At 41.7% G+C, this 18,221-nt stretch overlaps 1 pseudogene; it reads right to left on the bottom strand.

Annotated features, from left to right (window-relative positions):
• Positions 1-15,302: 15,302 nt before the first annotated feature.
• Positions 15,303-15,871, bottom strand: LOC136328951 (large ribosomal subunit protein uL6-like; annotated as a pseudogene).
• Between the last annotated feature and the right edge of the window lie 2,350 nt (positions 15,872-18,221).

Genomic DNA, 18,221 nt, shown 5'->3' with positions numbered 1-18,221 from the left:
AGGTCTCTGGATAAGCTACATACCATGAATCTCCATAGAGGACCATTTCTTGCCCGAGGAAATTTTTCCTCAGGCAACCCCACAATATTCTTAGTTACCTAAGAATACCCAAGCAAGGGCCAGGACCCCCGCAGTGCTTTCAAAGGCACAGACCCCTCTGTTGGGGCAAGGTTTCAGGGTGCCCTGCCCTTCACAAAGAACTCATTTAGCTTGCATTACCACACTGACATCTCCCAGCACCCATCTCCAGCACTCCTGAGGATCTGCAACAAATGTGATAAGATGCCAAGGAATAGCAAAAATTATTAACGTTAGTATTTTAAAAGGAAGAGTCAGGCCCCTTTACCCCTCCTTTCTGAAGAGAAAAAAACCCTAGAGAAAGATTAAAGGGGCAAAAGTTAGTTAGTAACTAATCATAGTTTAACTATAGTTCCCAGGAAGGACTGAGGCCATTTGCTAGACAGCAAAGAAGGTAAAACTTATCTGAAAACTTCCTATTCCCCTTCCTTAAGAGCCTTTAGGAGACAATGTTTACATATCATTTTATTTTTTTTAATTTATTCATATTTATAGAGAGGAGAGAGAAAGAATAGAGAGAGAAAGAGGGAGACAGAAGGGGGGAGGAGAAGGAAACATCAACTCCTTGACCAGGCAAGCCCAGGGTTTCGAACTGGAGACCTCAGTGTTCCAGGTTGACACTTTATCCACTGCACCACCACAGGTCAGGCTACATATCTTAATTAAAAATTCCTACACTGATTCTAACTCTTTCTCTCCTCCTGGAGTCCTGAAAGTGACGTATACCTGTAGACCAGAGGTCCCCAAACTTTTTACACAGGGAGCCAGTTCACTGTCCCTCAGACTGTTGGAGGGCCGGACTATAAAAAAAACTATAAACAAATCCCTATGCACACTGCACATATCTTATTTTAAAGTAAAAAAACAAAACGGGAACAAATACAATATTTAAAATAGAGAAAAAGTAAATTTAAATCAACAAACTGACCAGTATTTCAATGGGAACTATGGGCCTGCTTTTGGCTAATGAGATGGTCAATGTCTGGTTCCATATTTGTCACTGCTAGTCGTAACAGGTGATATGACGTGCTTCTGGAGCCGTGATGTGTGCATCCCACATCACCGGAAGTAGTACTATACGTGAGCCATGCTGCGTTTTGTGGCGCCGCCACATACAGTATTTCCGGAGCACAGGATGAGGATGGATCCTGTGCTCCTCTCACTGACCACCAATGAAAGAGGTGTCCCTTCCGGAAGTGTGGCAGGGGGCCGGATAAATGGCCTCAGGGGGCCGCATGTGGCCCACTGGCCGCCGTAGTTTGGGGGCCCCTGCTCTAGACAAAGGGATCACAAGCTCACTCCCCTTGCTTGAAAAACCTGCATTCTGTAACATTTTATATGCTTTCTAATAATCATCCCTTTTGAAATTCTTTATATAAGGATATATATAAAACTTGTAAACTGAGCAAAGAGGGACTAGCTTATTAAGTTTCCTAATAAGCTAGCCCCAACACTTTTAGCATAGGTAATTTTATTTAGCTTCTCTCCTTATTCTAAGCTAACCATTTCATTGTGGAGACAGGGATGGGTATGGCATTAGATTTGGATAGACGGTAATGAAACAACGGAGCCAAGAACTGGTGGGCCATTAGCTTTAATCCTAGCTTGCAACCGGCAAGAAATGTAAAAACACACACTGGGCTCCAAAACCCACTCATTCGGTACTCACAAAACTACTGACATATCCGAGTTTTCTAGAATCAAAGGTTTCTAGCTCACTAGCCTTATTCACCTCTGTTTCCCATCTTCTTCATTCTCTCGGCACAAACTCTGCACAAACTGGCTTCTCCTTCAGCACTCCACCATCTTGGCTGCTTCTCCTGGACTCCTCCACGTGGCCTTTTTCTGCTCTCCTCTAGCATGGGCTCCTCATAGAACATAATCACTCTTCCTGGAAAAATGTCATCTCTCTTCCTTTTAAAACCTTTTGGTTTGAAAGCCTTCCCCCAACACATATTAACATAATCACACCCATTCCAAGCAATCACTTGGGCGACGGGCTTCCATGTGGGCAGCGTCATCTTTAACAAAGTGAGCATAATATATTATCTGCTCAACAGTGGTAGACCCTAGAAGATTTGGGAATGTCTATGCTGGGTATGTAAAACATTTATTACTTCTGTGTTATCTTGTGATCTTGATATGTGGGAATGCTTTTTTCCTTTAAATAAACCCTATAGATAAATGTTGTAAGCTTATCATTAAATGATTTTTGTATCATGCTCCCCCTCCTTTCCCCCTCAACCAGTATGTGATCATGCCTATATAACCAATCACAGGACTATAATCAAGGCTGCACAATTTGGGTTAGCTATACCCCATGTAAGTCATATGTAGTTGGCTTATTAATAAATCTCCTCCTAAAATTTCTCCTGTATCCTGCCTTGGTGTCTCTATGTAACCCACGGATTAAAGTACAGTACTTTATAACAGAACTATCATCATCCCAGTGGCTATCCAAGTTGGGAAAACAAGTGTCCTTCCTCTTTTGGAACTAAAGAGAGTTCAGTGTCTTGTTTAACCAACCAGCAATGATTTTGTTCAGACTTTCAATATGCAACCTAATAAAAAACCAAAATTAAAAGCAGCCATCCATTTTTCTTCTCTTTTCCCTAGGTTATCTCAACCTTTATATACTTTGAAGATTTTCTAAAAACAGTTCAAAGTCATCATCATCACCATCATCATCACTATCACCATCACTATCATCATCACCATCACCATCATCACCCTCACCATCATCAACACCATCATCATTATTGTCATCACCATCATATCTTAAAACCAGTGCCCTAGAGAAACTCTTCCAAAATCTCTTCCCTTGGATGCTCTTGTTCTGTTCTCATTGCCTGGAATGTACTTCCCCCACCTGCATTTATTGAAATTACCTGGTCTTAAGGCAGTTTCCAAACTTACCTTTTTTGTGTTGTCTTTCTGGATCAACCTAGTCAGTAATGATGACTTCTGCTCAGAGACAGATTTTTGGTGAAACTACTGAAGCTTAAGTGCTCTTTGACCCCATTCTGATGTAAAATTTACAAAAGCAAGGCAAAAACACTTGTTAAGGCCACTCATGTGAGGTGATGTTGGAATGGAACTTTTGGGATTTAGGTGAGGGGCAGGTGAGTTGGGACATAGTTTGTTTTTGTTGTTGTTTTTTAGTTTAATGGAGTATGTTTAGGTGGTTTGCAGTAATTTGCATTTCTACCTATGGTGATAGATACCTAGTGTCAAAATGGCTTTCAGGACGTTCCTGTGGCCCACACTACCCACTTAGCCAGAGTCATGACAAAAAGGTACATGAAGATGTCCTATGGCGCTGTGACTGGCAGCTCCCAAGTGGCTCTAGGGATCTCCCTGACTGTCACACGGTAGAGAAAGAAAAGAAACTTTTCCTCTGTCCTGGTTTCTGTCGCTGGGGCCCTAAAAATTAAACTGTCAATAGGTGGAAAATGGGAGAAAACAGTTTATTTACATATGCAGCACAGCATTCACACAGAGAAACCCAGTGATAAGTAACTCAAAGGGATAATTAAAATTTGCGTTTTTACATCATCTTTACAAAGAAGAATACATTGTAAAGAAGTAACAAGGCAAAGGAAAAGAGGTTTATATTTAAGAGTGGAAAACGGGGGAGGTAAACATACAGGGGAAACTAATGAAAGACAAGGGGTTTTCATAGTCCAGTTTGTCATGTAGATTCCTTCAAAGCTTTCTAGAGCTGGTGAGAGTCTAGGGTCCTCTCTAGTGATTAAAAGTCCAATAGTTCTCCTCTTCCTCCTGGTAGGGGGAAGAGAAGCCTTTACCAGTGGAATTCTATGCTCTGTGTTTAGTCAGATAGGAGGAAGGCAGAGAGCTTTTCCCTCTGTATACCACTCAAAATAATCCTCATGCCAAGGAAGTATATTCTAAGGTAGTGTATTCTGATCCCCTCCAATGTTCTGTGTGAGTCCGTGCCTGGGCAGGGCTCTCCTACTGAATAGTGACAGATGTTTCTTCTGTGATTAGGCTCCTACTAACACCCTGAATAAGTCAGCTGTCATGTTGTGAGATGCTCTAGAAAGGCTTATGTGCAATGAAACACTTTTTTTTAATGGTAATCATGTGAAGTAGAATTGATCAGATTCCTGTGTTTATAGGCATATATATAAAATATAATTGATAGGGGATTTCAAATTTTTCTACAAGAATATATGGAAAAGGTATTGTAAAGCATTTCAGGTAATTAATCAAAAATTATGTTTTTTGGATTTTTGTGGTATTTGGCATAGGTTAGGTTTTAAATATTTATACTTTGTTGTTACTTATTTTCTTATTCTAAATAAATATTTGTTTTCTTACCTAATTTTGACTTGAAATTTTATAACCTTTTTTTAAGTGAGAGGAGGGGAGATAGTGGGACAGATTCCTGCATGAGCCCTGACTGGAATCCCCCAGTAACCCCCATCTGGGGCTGATGCTTGAATCAACTGAGCTATCCTTAGTGCCTGAGGTCAATGTTCAGACCAACCAAGCTATCCTTGAGGAGCCACTGAGCCATTTCACCCGCAGGTGTTGTAAAGTACCAAAAGCTGCAATTAATATTAATATTTTAGGAGGCTTGGAGAACATTTTATTAATTTGGGTTAAGGTGTGCAGAGAAATTGTGAGAATAGTCTCTGTGCTGTGTGATTGGTATAACCAGGATGGCCCTTGGCATTGTATTGTAAATGCAAGGGGAGGAAAACATGGATTCCCAGACATTCCACCACACCTGTGGGGAAAGGGGTGAATGGCTAGCCAGGTGCAGGAAGAGAAAAGCCAAAATAAATCTTTTCTTATAGCAAGGAGCCATTTGCGGGCATTTGTCCCCACAGAAACTACCTCTCCTATGTAAATGCACGTGGTTAATACATCTGACTCTGGACAGAGAGATGGCGGATGAACACTAGAAAATATAGGAAGGCCTTTTAATATGTAAAGAGACACCTTTCTACCATTGTGTTGATTTGTAAATTTTGTTTTCTCCAACATGATGTATGGCTTGCAAAATTGAACATGGTCCTATCATGTTAAAGGACATATGACTATAGCCAATAGTGGTAAAGGGCTCCTAATTACAATTTTTGCTTCTGTACTCCCCACTTACAAAACTATAAAAACTAGGTAGAACAAAGGGCCGGCGCGCTCTCCCTCAGATTTCTGTTGGAGCTGCTGCCGCTTGGCCAAGCTAGACAATAAAGCTTTGATGTGTAAACGACGGACCTTGTTCCTGTCTTTCATGTTTTGGGTCCCTCCGCATTTGGCTTAACATCCTTAGCACCTGGGCCTGTTGTAAAGTACTGTACCCCAGATGCTGAAAAGTACCATACCTTACTTCTGCGGGTTTATGTAGAGACACCAAGTCCAGATGAATTTTGAAGGGTTTTATTAAAGGAGAAGATTTACTAAATATGCCGGCCACATATGACTGACACAGGCATTTGCAGACCCAAATCGTGTGTCCCAAATACATCTCAGGGGCTGGTTATATACCCTTGATCACACAGGCTGGATGGGAAGCATGACATCATGACACAAGCTTATAACATTTGTTTAGGGGATCCACAGAAACATTAAGACTTTCAAGGTAACACAATCAAAGATATTTACAATCTTTCAGGGTTCATCTTCCCTCCTTTGTCTAGAGGTATGTTACTCTCAAGATTCCAGGAAGGGAGGTATGTAAATTCTGTCTCTTATTGAAAGGTAAAAGTTCCTCAGTTAACCTTTATTCTAAAGTTAGAACTAAATGACCCATTGTCCTTGCAAGCCAGAAACTTCTACATTCTTCTCCCTCCCCTCCCCAAAGAAAGGATGGGACAGGAAAGCCTGACCTTTCCTCCTAGAATATCAATATTAATTTTGCAGCTTTTTGGTACCTTACTACAGGCCAATGCTCAGACCAATTGAGCCACTGGCTGCAGGAGGAGAAGAAAAAGAAAAGGGGGAGAGAGAGGGAGTAAAAAGCAAATGGTCACTTTTCTTGTGTGCCTTGACCAGGAATTGAACCCAGGACATCCATACATCAGGCCCACACTCTTTCCACTGAGCCAACCAGCCAGGGCCTTATAACCTTTTTCCTTAAAAAAGACTCTCACCCTCCACTATTACATAAATTGAAGCCTCATATAACAGGGATCTACCTTTTCTTTTTAATGGTTCTGTTTTTATTTAAAATGTTGGTGTTTTCTTTCTCCTAGTTTCCTTGCATACATTTGATTTTTAAAATATTATTTATTTTGATTGCCGATTTTTTTGGTGCCCCCTTATTTTGATGCCTGAAGCAAGTGTCTAACTTGCCCTGCCTAAGGCCTGGCCCTACTTTTTGGAGGTCACTGGAAAGGAATCTGACATACGGTTCCTTCCTCAGTTGGCCTTTCGTGACTCCTTGGGTTAAGGTTTAATTTAATGTGGTTTAATAATTTTTTAAATATAAAAATATTTGCTGATATACACATAGAGTATCATCAAAAAGTTACTCCCCCCCAAAAAAACTTTAGGGGAGGCAATTTGGAATGACAAGAAAAGCCTTGCCTGAAAGATTTGCCTTAGAAAATGTATTTTTAAATGTTTCCCTTAGGAAAATTTCTTAAAATTAATATATATTTTTCTTTATTACAAAAGCAATACTTGTTCATATGGGAAAATTAGAAAATACAGGTGACGTAGGAAACAGAAAGTATACATATTCTTATTGTTGGTCAAATAAGTTTGTAAATATGATATATAGGTTTGCTTGCTTATAGTTTTCATTGGGTGTGGAGGACAGGCTGTAAGCAGGCAGAGTTGTTATAGCCTAAGGCTTAGTTTTAAGACTAAGCTTTAACCACCCTAAGTGACTTTGAATCAGAGACTTCCTTGTTTGTATATTGGATTAAAGGTTTTGATTTCTACACTATAAAATGGGGCAGCTCGGGAGCTTGCTCTCGCTCAGTTCCTGAGATTAGCATTAGAGAGAGAACAGAGAAAGGCCACGTGGAGGAGAGGAGAAGCAGCCAAGATGGCAGAGTGCTGAGGGAGAAGCCAGTTTGTACAGAGTTTGTGCAGAAAGAAAGAGATGGGGAACAGAGATGAATAAGTCTGGTGAGCTAGAGACCTTTGATTCTAGGAAACTCGGATAAGTCAATAGCTTTGTGGGCACTGAATGAGTGGGTTTTGGAGCCCAGTATGTGTTTTTACTTGCCCGCCTGGTGCAAGCTAGGATTAAAGATGATGGTCCACCAGTTCTTGGCTCCATTGTTTCATTACCGTTATCTCAAATCAAGTGTGAACTTGCACTGGCCAGGTGGCTGTGATGGTGGCCATGGCTATTGGACATACACTTATCATTCAACAATCCTGTTAGTTAATATCTTAGTATTTATCTTTTTCCATCTGCCTCACTTTCATTTCTGCAAACTCATCAAGTTGATGGCCTGCTTCTCTGGGGCGGTTTTCACCCTTAGGTTCTGACTTGTTGGCTCTCCCTTATTTCCAAATCTTATCCATGGCTATGCTTGGAGAACAGGGACTGTGTCTATCTAACTGGTCATTGTAGCCTTCCTGGTGTGTGAGGTAGGAGGTTTAGTCTGAACTAAAGACCTGGGATAGAGATGCCCTGAGTTTAAACACAGGTGCCACCATTTCTGCAAGTTACATGGCCTCTCTGAGCTGCAGCTTCCTCATAAGTTAAATGGGATAATGTTAGTGCCTACCCTAAGAGGAAAACCCTTATACAGGGTCCAGCATGTATGCATGTACAGTACAGGTAATTGTTTTCTAATGTTAACTATCAGCATAGTGCTTTCATCATTAATCCAACACATATTTACTGCATGCATACTTCACATCAGACCCTCTTCTAAATTCTGGGGACACAGCAGTTGACAAAAGAGACACAAATTCCTGCTTCAGGGAGCTCATATTCTAGTGTCTGGCAGTGGAAGACAAAAATGACACACACAACAACAACAATGAAAACAGAACCATAAAATACAAGCGTGCATGCTGACAATACACATTATGGGAGATATAAAGCTTTGCTCATGGAAAGCATTCAGACTCATTGATTGAGTTGTTTTTATTCCCCTAGCCTCCCTTTGTCCCCCACATTCTCTCTGTTCCAAGTCCCCTTTCCATTGTGATTACATAATGTCTATGGCACCTGAGCCCTCAGATTGGGCTGTGGTTCTGGGTGTACAATGGCAAAGGGCAGCAGCATGGAAGAACCAAGCCTTGAGGTCATGAAACATTTGTTCCTATGACATGGGAAACACCAGAGGTGTTTTGACGTGAGTTTTTTTCAGGATGATCACACTGTTGTAATCTAAAGTTTGCACTCATTTGTGATCAATATCTCTGCTCTATGAAGTCAGGACAGTAAACAGAGGCCCTTGGGTGTGGGGGAGGAGGAGGGAGGCACTGACCTGGCTGCACTGGTGACCCCTGTGTGCTTGTGTGTATGCCTGCAGGCGGTGTCTCCTGTCCTAGACCTATGTTTATCTTTCTTCTGCTAACCTCCTGGAAACTCTGACGTGGTGTATCAAAACCCACTACAGCCTCCACTTGGACCACTGCCAGTGTGCGGTCCAACAGACACTATTGTAAGGCAAACATCAGTTTGAAAATAATCCGAAGACCAAGGCCAGCAGTCAAATGTATGAGCCCAAGCTTAGTATAAATCAGAGTGTGGGGAACTGGGATTTAAAAAAGAAAGAAAGAAAAATGTAGTAAAACTTAGAGTATATCCTTGATCTCATTGTTGATCCATTCGTTATTTAATAACATGCTGTTTAGTTTCCAAGTGTTTGAGTGTTTTTCAGTTTTTCTATTGTAGTTGATTTCTAGTTTCATGCCATTGTGGTCTGAGAAGATGCTTGATATAGTTTCAATCTTCTTAAATTTGTTGAGACTCATTTTATGCCCTAACATGTGGTCTATCCTAGAGAATATACCATGCGCACTTAAAAAGAATGTATATTCTGCTGCTTTAGGATGAAAGGTTCTGAAGATATCTATTAAATCGAGTTGATCTAGTGTGTCCCTTAATTGTTCTGTTTCTTTGTAAATTTTTTTTCTTGAGGATCTACCCATTGATGTTAGTGGGGTATTGAAATTCCCTACTATTATAGTATTGCTGTTGATCTCTCCCTTTATGTCCATCAAAATCTGCTTTATATATTTAGGTGCTCCTATATTAGGTGCATAGATATTTATAATGGTTATCTCTTCCTGTTGGATTGCTCCCTTTATCATTATGTAGTGACCTTCTTTATCTCTTACTATAGTCTGTTTTAAAGTCTATTTTGTCAGATATAAGTATTGCTACCCCAGCTTTTTTTAATTTCTATTTGCATGAAATATTTTTTTCCATCCTTTTAATTTCAGTCTATGAGTATCTTTTGTTTTGAGGTGGTTCTCTTGTAGACAGCATATGTACAGGTCCTGTTTTCTTATCCATGCAGCTACCCTATGTCTTTTGATTGGAGCATTTAGTCCATTTACATTTAAAGTTATTATTGATATGTAGTTGTTTATTGCCATTTTTTTCTTTAAATCTATATTTCTCTTTTATTATATAAATATATATTTATATATATATTTATATAAATATATATATAAATATATATATATATTTCCCACTTTGTTCTGTCTACAACAGGCCCCTTAACATTTCTTGCAGCATTGGTTTGGTTGTGATAAATTCCTTGAATTTTGTTTTGTCTAGGAAGCTTTTTATTTATCCTTCAATTTTAAATGATAGTCTTGCTGGATAAAGAAGTCTTAGTTGTAGGTTCTTGTTCTGCATTACTTTGAATATTTCTTGCTATTCTCTTCTGGCCTTAAGTGTTTCTGTTTAGAAGTTGGATGTCATCCTTATGGGTGTTCCTTTGTAGGTGATTGACTGTTTTTCTCTTACAGATTTTAATATTCTTTCTTTATCTCTTAGCTTGGGTATTTTGATTATGATATGTCTTGGTGTGGGTCTCTTTGGGTTCTTTTTTAATGGGGTTCTCTCTGCTTCTTGAACTTGTGTGACTCTTTCCTGCATCAATTTAGGAAAAATTTCAGCTATAAAGAGCTCCTCTAGTCCTTGTTCTTTCTCTTCTCCTTCAGCAATCCCTATTATGCGGATATTGTCTCTCCATGTTGTCACAGAGCTCTCTTAGAGTTTCCTCAGACTTTTTTATCCCCTTTTCTTTTTGCTTTTCTGCTTCCATGCTTTCACTTATCTTGTCCTCTAAGTTGCTTATTTGATCCTCTGCTTCATCCAGCCCGCTTTTAATTCCTTCTAGTGTACTCTTCATCTCTGATATTGTGTTTGTCATTTATGTCTGGTTCTTTTTTATGATTTCCATGTCCTTTTTGATGCTTACAATTTCTTTATTGAAGTGTTCATTAAGTCCATCCATCGTAGCTTTGAGATCCTTAAGCATCCTAACAATCATTATTTTATACTCTGCATCCGGTAATTTGATTACTTCCAATTCATCCAGGACTTTTTCTGAGGATTTATCTTGTTAAAGCATATGACTTATGCTTCTTTGACTTCCCATTTTTCTCTCTGTCTGAATTGTAGGCTTCTTCCAGTTGTGGTCTCTTTACCTAGTACAGCCACTTTGAAGTCTTGATTTGTTTGTTTTCTTCTCAGTTTTCTTAACTTGGTGGTAATCTTGTTTACTGATCTCAGCAGGAGGCTTATTTGCAATTGTATTTAGGAATGCGGTGGGTGTAACCTCTGAGACTCTGAAGGCAATAATCTGCCAGCTACTCTCTGGGGGTGGGGTGCTTTCTCAGCTTCAGTAGGGGGAGGAGTATCTCAGATCTCCATGGAGACTTGAGTTACTGCCCCTCCTCCCCACTTTCTGTTTTCAGCTGTGTCTTTTTTTTTTTTTGTATTTTTCTGAAGCTGGAAACGGGGAGAGACAGTCAGACAGACTCCCGCATGCGCCCGACTGGGATCCACCCAGCACGCCCAACAGGGGCTATGCTCTGCCCACCAGGGGGCGATGCTCTGCCCCTCCGGGGCGTTGCTCTGCCGTGACCAGAGCCACTCTAGCGCCTGGGGCAGAGGCCAAGGAGCCATCCCCAGCGCCCGGGCCATCTTTGCTCCAGTGGAGCCTTGGCTGCGGGAGGGGAAGAGAGAGACAGAGAGGAAGGAGGGGGTGGGGGTAGAGAAGCAAATGGGTGCTTCTCCCATGTGCCCTGGCTGGGAATTGAACCCGGGTCCCCCGCACGCCAGGCTGACACTCTACTGCTGAGCCAACCGGCCAGGGCCTCAGCTGTGTCTTTTTGCAGTGATTGGAGCTGGAGAGCTTTCTGGAAGTGGGTCATCTGGACCCACTTTAGGCTTGTGGTATGTGGAGGGATCAACCCCTCCCCCAGCTATGGCCTCCTCTGCACTGGATGAGTCAGCTTCTCAGGTCATCCCATGCATTCCTCTGCCCATCACTGTCTGTCTCTCTCTCCCCACTTTCCGTTTGGAAGACAAGCCAGTCCTCTCAGCCCATCTCATTCCCAGGTCCCCAGGCAAGTTGCTGTGAGCAATGTTTTCTGATCTTCTCTTTGTAATGAGAGCTGTAAAGCCAGTAGCCGCAGCCACCATCACAGCTGCCTGGCACATGCAGGTTTGCATTTGATTCGGACAGACAGTAATGAAACAATGGAGCCAAGAACTGGTAGGCCATTAGCTTTAATTCTAGCTTGCAGTCAGTGGGCAAGAAATACACACAATGGGAAAACACTCCCCTTTCCATTCAGGGCTCCCAAAGCCACTGACTTATCCAAGTTTCCTAGAATCAAAGATGTCAACCTCACCAGCCTTATTCACCTCTGTTTCCCATCTCCTTCTCTCTGCTCTACCTCAGCACAAACTGGCTTCCCCTTCAGCACTCCATGATCTTGGCTGTTTTTCCTCTCTTTTCCACGTGGCCTTTCTCTGCTCTCCTTACAGCCTGTCCCCCACACCCAATGCAAACTATAAGTGAGCAAACATATACATCATATTTGCAAACTTATTTGACCCACATTCACTGTGTGTATTTCTTGCCTGCCAGGTGCAAGCTAGAATTAAAGCTAATGGCCCACCAGTTCTTGGCTCTGTTGTTTCATTATCGTTTGTCCAAATAAAATGCGAACCTGCATGGGCCAGGCAGCTGTGATGGTGGCCGCGGCTACTGGCTTTACATTTGGCATAGTCTGTGGCAGGATTGAATACAGATTGGTATGGAGCCACCACCACCTTTGAGTGGTGAAATAGAGGACTGTCTGCTGTTATGGTTCTTCATGGCTGTCGTTTTGGTGACTGTAGGCTGACTGACTTTTACAGCCATGTGTGAGGAAACTGAATGCTCTGTGGAAAATGCTGCCCGGGACCTGCAAACCAAGCAGTGGAAGGAGCCGGAGCAAACATGCGAGAAAGAGATGCTGACCCTGGAGCTGGAGCAAGCACTGGAGGAGGCCGACTAGGTTCATGAGAGTCTCTTGGAAATGGAGCAGCCACTGGAGAAGGAATCACAGGTTTGTGAGATGCAGATTGCCCTGGATGTTGTAGAGAGCCGGCAGTGGTGGGAGGCCGGGGCTGCAAGGCCTGTGGAGCAGAAGGCAGCAGCAGCCCTGGGCTCGAGCCTGGCAGTGGGAGCTGGTGTTTTCAGTTCCTCTTTGAAGGATGAGGAGAATCAGGCTGGAGTTGTGATCCACAGTCTCTAGAAGATGAGAGCCCAGCAGGGGGTAGGTCTGTGATTTTGGGACATAGGAGTAAATGCCATCATGTTCTCCAGAGCAGAGATGGAAATGCTGACTGCCATTGCCACATGCTCCTCTTTGGGACAATGTAAGACCTGCCAGGATGGCAGGGATGAGGGGGGTGGCTGAGGCCCCATGTGTGTGGACTGATTCCTGGACTACGACCAAGGTTGGCACTAGCTCCTTTGTTGGATGGACTTACGGATTTTGGACAATGTGAAATACCCTGATGGGGGGTGAGGGACAGCTTTGCTGGAAGCCCTACCCCTACCCCAGGAAGCTTTTCCCATGGCTAGAAAGAAGTTCGAGGACATTTTGCGCTTTTGGAAAAGTGTTTAGAGACTGATGAAGTGTACCTTTGTAATTGTTGAAATTGTATGATTTGTCATGTTGTAATTTGTGTAATATGTGTAATTTTCTTGTGCAGGAATAACTGTGCTTTAGATTGTAAGCAAGCCAAAGGGGTGGAATGTGGGTCAAATAAGTTTGCAAATATAATGTATATGTTTGCTCGCTTATAGTTTGCATTGGGTGTGGGAGACAGGCTGTAAGGAGAGCAGAGAAAGGCTATGTGGAAGAGAGAGGAAAAACAGCCAAGATCATGGAGTGCTGAAGGGGAAGCCAGTTTGTGCAGAGATAGAGCAGAGAGAAGGAGATGGGGAACAGAGGTGAATAAGGCTGGTGAGGTTGACATCTTTGATTCTAGGAAACTTGGATAAGTCAGTGGCTTTGGGATCCCTAAATGGAAAGGGAAGTGTTTTCCCACTGTGTTTATTTCTTGCCTGCTGGGTGCAAGCTAGGATTAAAGCTAACAGCCCACCAGTTCTTGGCTCCATTGTTTTATTACCGTCTGTCTGAATCAAATGTGAACCTGCATGTGCCAGGCAGCTGTGATGGTGGCCACGGCTACTGGCTTTATAAGAGCCCTTCTGGGCTCTCAGCCTTACCTCTACTTCACTGTTGTAAGCAGGGGAGCCCCCACTGCACCTCCACGCTCCCTACCATGCTCAGTGTGGCTTCTTCTTTGCTCCTTGGTTTTTGAGACCTGTCCTTTAGTCCAAAGTTGGTTTTTCATGCTGATTGTTCCTAAATTAATTTGTAATCTAGTTTGGTGGTGTGAGCTGGAAGTCTGTGCATCTGCCTACTCCACTGCCATCTTCAATCTCTAGAGTATATCCAGCACTATGATTAATGTAGGATGTTTTTATGAGAAGATTTTAAATGTGTAGACATTAACTTATTATTCCAATATTCCTATATCCAAGTGTAATGTATTTATTAGTTCACACAAATTTTAAACCTTTATAATATATATTCATATTTTATATTTTTATTATTCCATTATGAGAGTTAAAAATCCTATATACAAAAACACAAAGAAATGAAAAAAAAGGGGAAAAAAAAGAAAAGATAAAACTTCCTCAATATAGATTGTTTGCTACAAACTGGCATTGGATTTGTTTTAATATTGCTTACTTTGTGTGTATTAGTTAGCCTTGAGTTGACTAAAATTTAAAGTTTTTCCTTTTCCCAAATATAAAATTTTCCACAAGAACCATAATACAAATCCACCAATTGTTCTGTAGGGCAGTCAACTTCCAAAACAGTCCCCAGTGACTGGCCTGCTATTCCTGCTCTTCCCATAACCTGTGTAACTAACAAGAGACTGTGAAGGTAACCATGTGGAATTTCTGTGGTTAGGCCACACAGGACACACTGACGGTTCCTTTTCTCTCTCCTAAGTCATTTGCTTTGGGGAAGCCAGGCCCCTGGTTGTGAGAACACTTGGGCAGCCCTGCCGAAGGTCCAGTCTCACTTTGCTGATGATGTGGGCTAGCCTCCTTGGAAGTGGATCTAAGCCTTCAGATGACTGTGAGCTTCTTCCCTCCAATCTCATGAGAAACTGAGTCAGAACCCACCAACTTAGCCACTCTCAAATACCTAGCACTCAGAAATTATAAAATATTGTTTATAATTGTTTTATGCTACTAAATTTGAGATAATTGCTACTTAGCAATAGTTAATGCATTCTATGTACATAAATGTCTATAAATGCACAAAAAATGTCAAGAAAGATGCACATGGGGAATGTGGTAAACTTGGAGGAGGTGGAGTAATAACAAGGAAATGAATACTGTTATGTTTCTATATAATTAAAAATAATTTGCCTGACCTGTGGTGGTGCAGTGGATAAAGCATCCACCTAGAAGGCTGATGTCGCTTGGTGGAAGCCCCAGGCTTGCCTGGTCAAGGCACATATGGGAAACAACTATGAGTTGATGCCTCTCTCTCTCTCTCTCTCTCTCTCTCTGTTCTTTCTAAAAATAAATAAATAAATAATCTTTACAAAAAAAGTAAGTAAATAAAAATAATTTCCCCCCCATTAAATACATGGCTTTTACTGCATCTTTAAAATATCACAAAGAAGTCTGAGGAATCAGCCAGCATCATGCTGTTTCTAGAGCTGGACAACTTAGATTTTACTCATCAGCCTGCTGAACTGTTCCTTTTTCAGAAACATAAATACCAGCCAAAAGTTTTCTAATACCCTTGTTTTTAACTGCTGTGGCTTGCTGAATCAAAACAGTTTCATCTGATACAAGTTCAGTGTCCTTACTTTCCAGATTAACTCATCTTTCTGGGTTTGAGATACTGAATGAGCAACACCTGACCTTGTCTGAACCCTGCAGGTGTATTTTTCTCCCAAGAAATCTCTGATTTCAACAAGAGAACCATTCTCCTAAATAATGACATTGAGGGAGGAGTGAGCACACATAGACCTCATCTTGTAATGGACACCCAGTGTAACTCTCTTGGTCACGTTTGGTACACGACTGCAGGTAGTTTGAATGGTGGCTGGTTCCTTTCCATTTCCCCACCATTTGTTAACTCAGAGCCTTTTCTTTTTCTTTCCAAGGAGACTGAGTTCTAAACTGAAATGCAGTGTGCCTCTGGGGCTCTTCACAGTAATTGTGCGTCCCTTCAGAATGTTGTCCACATTTTCTGGAATGTCCATAGTCTGATTGTTTAGAATTATCATCATCCTTATAGTAGATGTAGCAAGTAGCTAATTAAAAATAAATTTAAAGGCAAAATTTGAAATCAACCAAGATGTCCTACAATAAGTGAGGGGATAAATTGTAGTATATCCACACAATGAACAATTATTTTTAAAAAGAAATAAAAAATAAACTATCAATCCACAAAAAGACATGAAGAAACCTTAAATGCATATTGCTAAGTGAAAGAAGCCAACTTGAAAAGGCCACGTACTATGATTTCAATTGTGTGACATTCTGGAAAAGGTGAAACTATGGAGACAGTAAAAGATCAGTGGTTGCCAAGGATTGCGGGGGTGGGGGTTGAGTAGGCAGAGCATAGAGGGTGTTTAGGGCAGTGAAACTACTCTGGGTAATATTATGATGGTGGATACATGTCATTATATATTGTTAGAGTTCATAGAATGTACAACACAAAAAATGAACCCTAACTTAAACCATGGCCTTTAGTTAATAATAATGTGTGAGTGTTGGCTTGTCAGTTGTAACAAATGTGTCACATTAATACAAGATGTTAATAATAGGGAAAACAGGGCAGGGAGAGGGGAGCAGGAAACTATTTTTTACTAAATTTTTCTGTAAACCTAAAACAGCTCTAAAAAATAAATTCTATTTAATATTTATAAAATTAAATCCATTTTAAAAGACAAGTAAAGATAAATATATAAATGCAGATATCATGTCTAATTTGCCAGGGAACTAAGTCAGGGCGAACTGGAATAGCAACTTCTCTGAGCAAGGTAAGAAGGTTGACTTATTGTCATCATTATTTCTACTGATATTATTTTTTAGCCAGCACACAAGAATGGAATGAAGAATGTTCTAACATTTGGGTCCCAGAGGCATGTACTGTTAAACACCCCCAAAAAACCAATGATTGAGAATGAACTATTAAAATGTTCCAGGAGGCTCCAGGCTGGAAAAAGTCCACCAGATCTGAAAGAATGTGGCCACTGGCCTCACAGCATAGCTTCAGATCATTGGAGAAGCATCTCTCACTGGGCCACTGCCTGGCAGGTCAAGTTCCTTCTCTGAGAATCTAGACATGACATCTCCTTGGTAGGGTTACCAACATGCTGACATGAACAGAGAGATGAAGAAGACTGTTCCAAGTCAGAAGAAAGTGGAGCAGCCAGAGGGCACAGCCTTCCCATCGTCAGTAGAGTACCAGGGGTGGTGTCATCTAGAGAGGTTGGGCATTGATGAAGAGATCTGCTTAGGCATGGGACATGGCTCCCCCATTGTGGCCCACCGTGGTTCCCACTGTGGTGAAATCTGGCAGGAGAAAGTGGCATGCCATTAATTATTCTGTGAATGTTGCTCACATACCACCATTTGCCTGGCACAGAGCTGGTGCTGGAGTACAGAGGTGAGCCAGGTCCAGTTCCCAGGAATGTCGAGTTTACATTCTGATAGGGTTTAGATCATGTCAAGACACACGTGTGGGCCAAGTAATGTCCTCCGAGGATGATAATTGCTATGAGAAATATAAAGTAGTAAAAGAAGTGGGGAACATAGGTCAAGGGGAGGGAGCCATGATGGAAAGAGAATCAGGGAAGTTTGGTGGGCTGAAAACAAGTGGATTAATGTGCCTTCTAGGGACTCCAATCTCTCCAGAAAAGCACTTTGTTCTCCCTCGGGAGTATAGCAGATCTATGAAGGCCAGCCTCAGCCATCTCCCACTGTACTAAGATATCTCACGGGATTAGGACTTATGGGCTTCATGGGTCTCCCTCTTTCTTTAGATGGTGCCATTCTACATGCCATCCAGGAAAAATCTCAGCTTACCCCATTTCAAAAATTCTGCTCAGCATGACTCTCTATTGAAGAGAAAGTACCTATAGAGATTCTGCCTGTACTATTGAGAAGGAAGACAGAAAGACAATAATGATCTTATTGGAGGCTGGTTTATGGGCAAGCAGTACCTGAGTCCTGGTAGTGGACTGGCCATGCCCTCCTCCTCCATGGTTCTCTTGACTATGGGACCTCAACCCCACATAGGTCCTACCAAGGTCCCACCCTGTGTGGCTTTCTCCTTCCCCTCTTTTACTGTATGCAGCAGGCTTTGTTATGCCCCAAATCCAGCAGTTATACTCATTAGAGACCACAGATTCTGAAATGTGACACTTATGCCAGGATGCTACAATTTAGAAATCAACTGATGGAGCCAGGAACTCCTGTGCCATTTACACAGAGATTCACCTGGGACTCGGGAGGTGGCAAGTGAGGGTGTTTTTGTTTTGTTTTTGTTTTTTTTTGCCTATTTGTGTGTGTGTGTGTTTAGAACCATCCTTACAAAGGATGAACTTTCAGCAGAAGACAGGATGAGGTGCAGATGGG

Source organism: Saccopteryx bilineata, chromosome 3, assembly GCF_036850765.1.
Source record: "Saccopteryx bilineata isolate mSacBil1 chromosome 3, mSacBil1_pri_phased_curated, whole genome shotgun sequence".
NCBI classification, from domain to species: domain Eukaryota; kingdom Metazoa; phylum Chordata; class Mammalia; order Chiroptera; family Emballonuridae; genus Saccopteryx; species Saccopteryx bilineata.
Note: the sequence above shows the minus strand (reverse complement) of the source record. Positions and strands in the feature narration are given on the sequence as shown.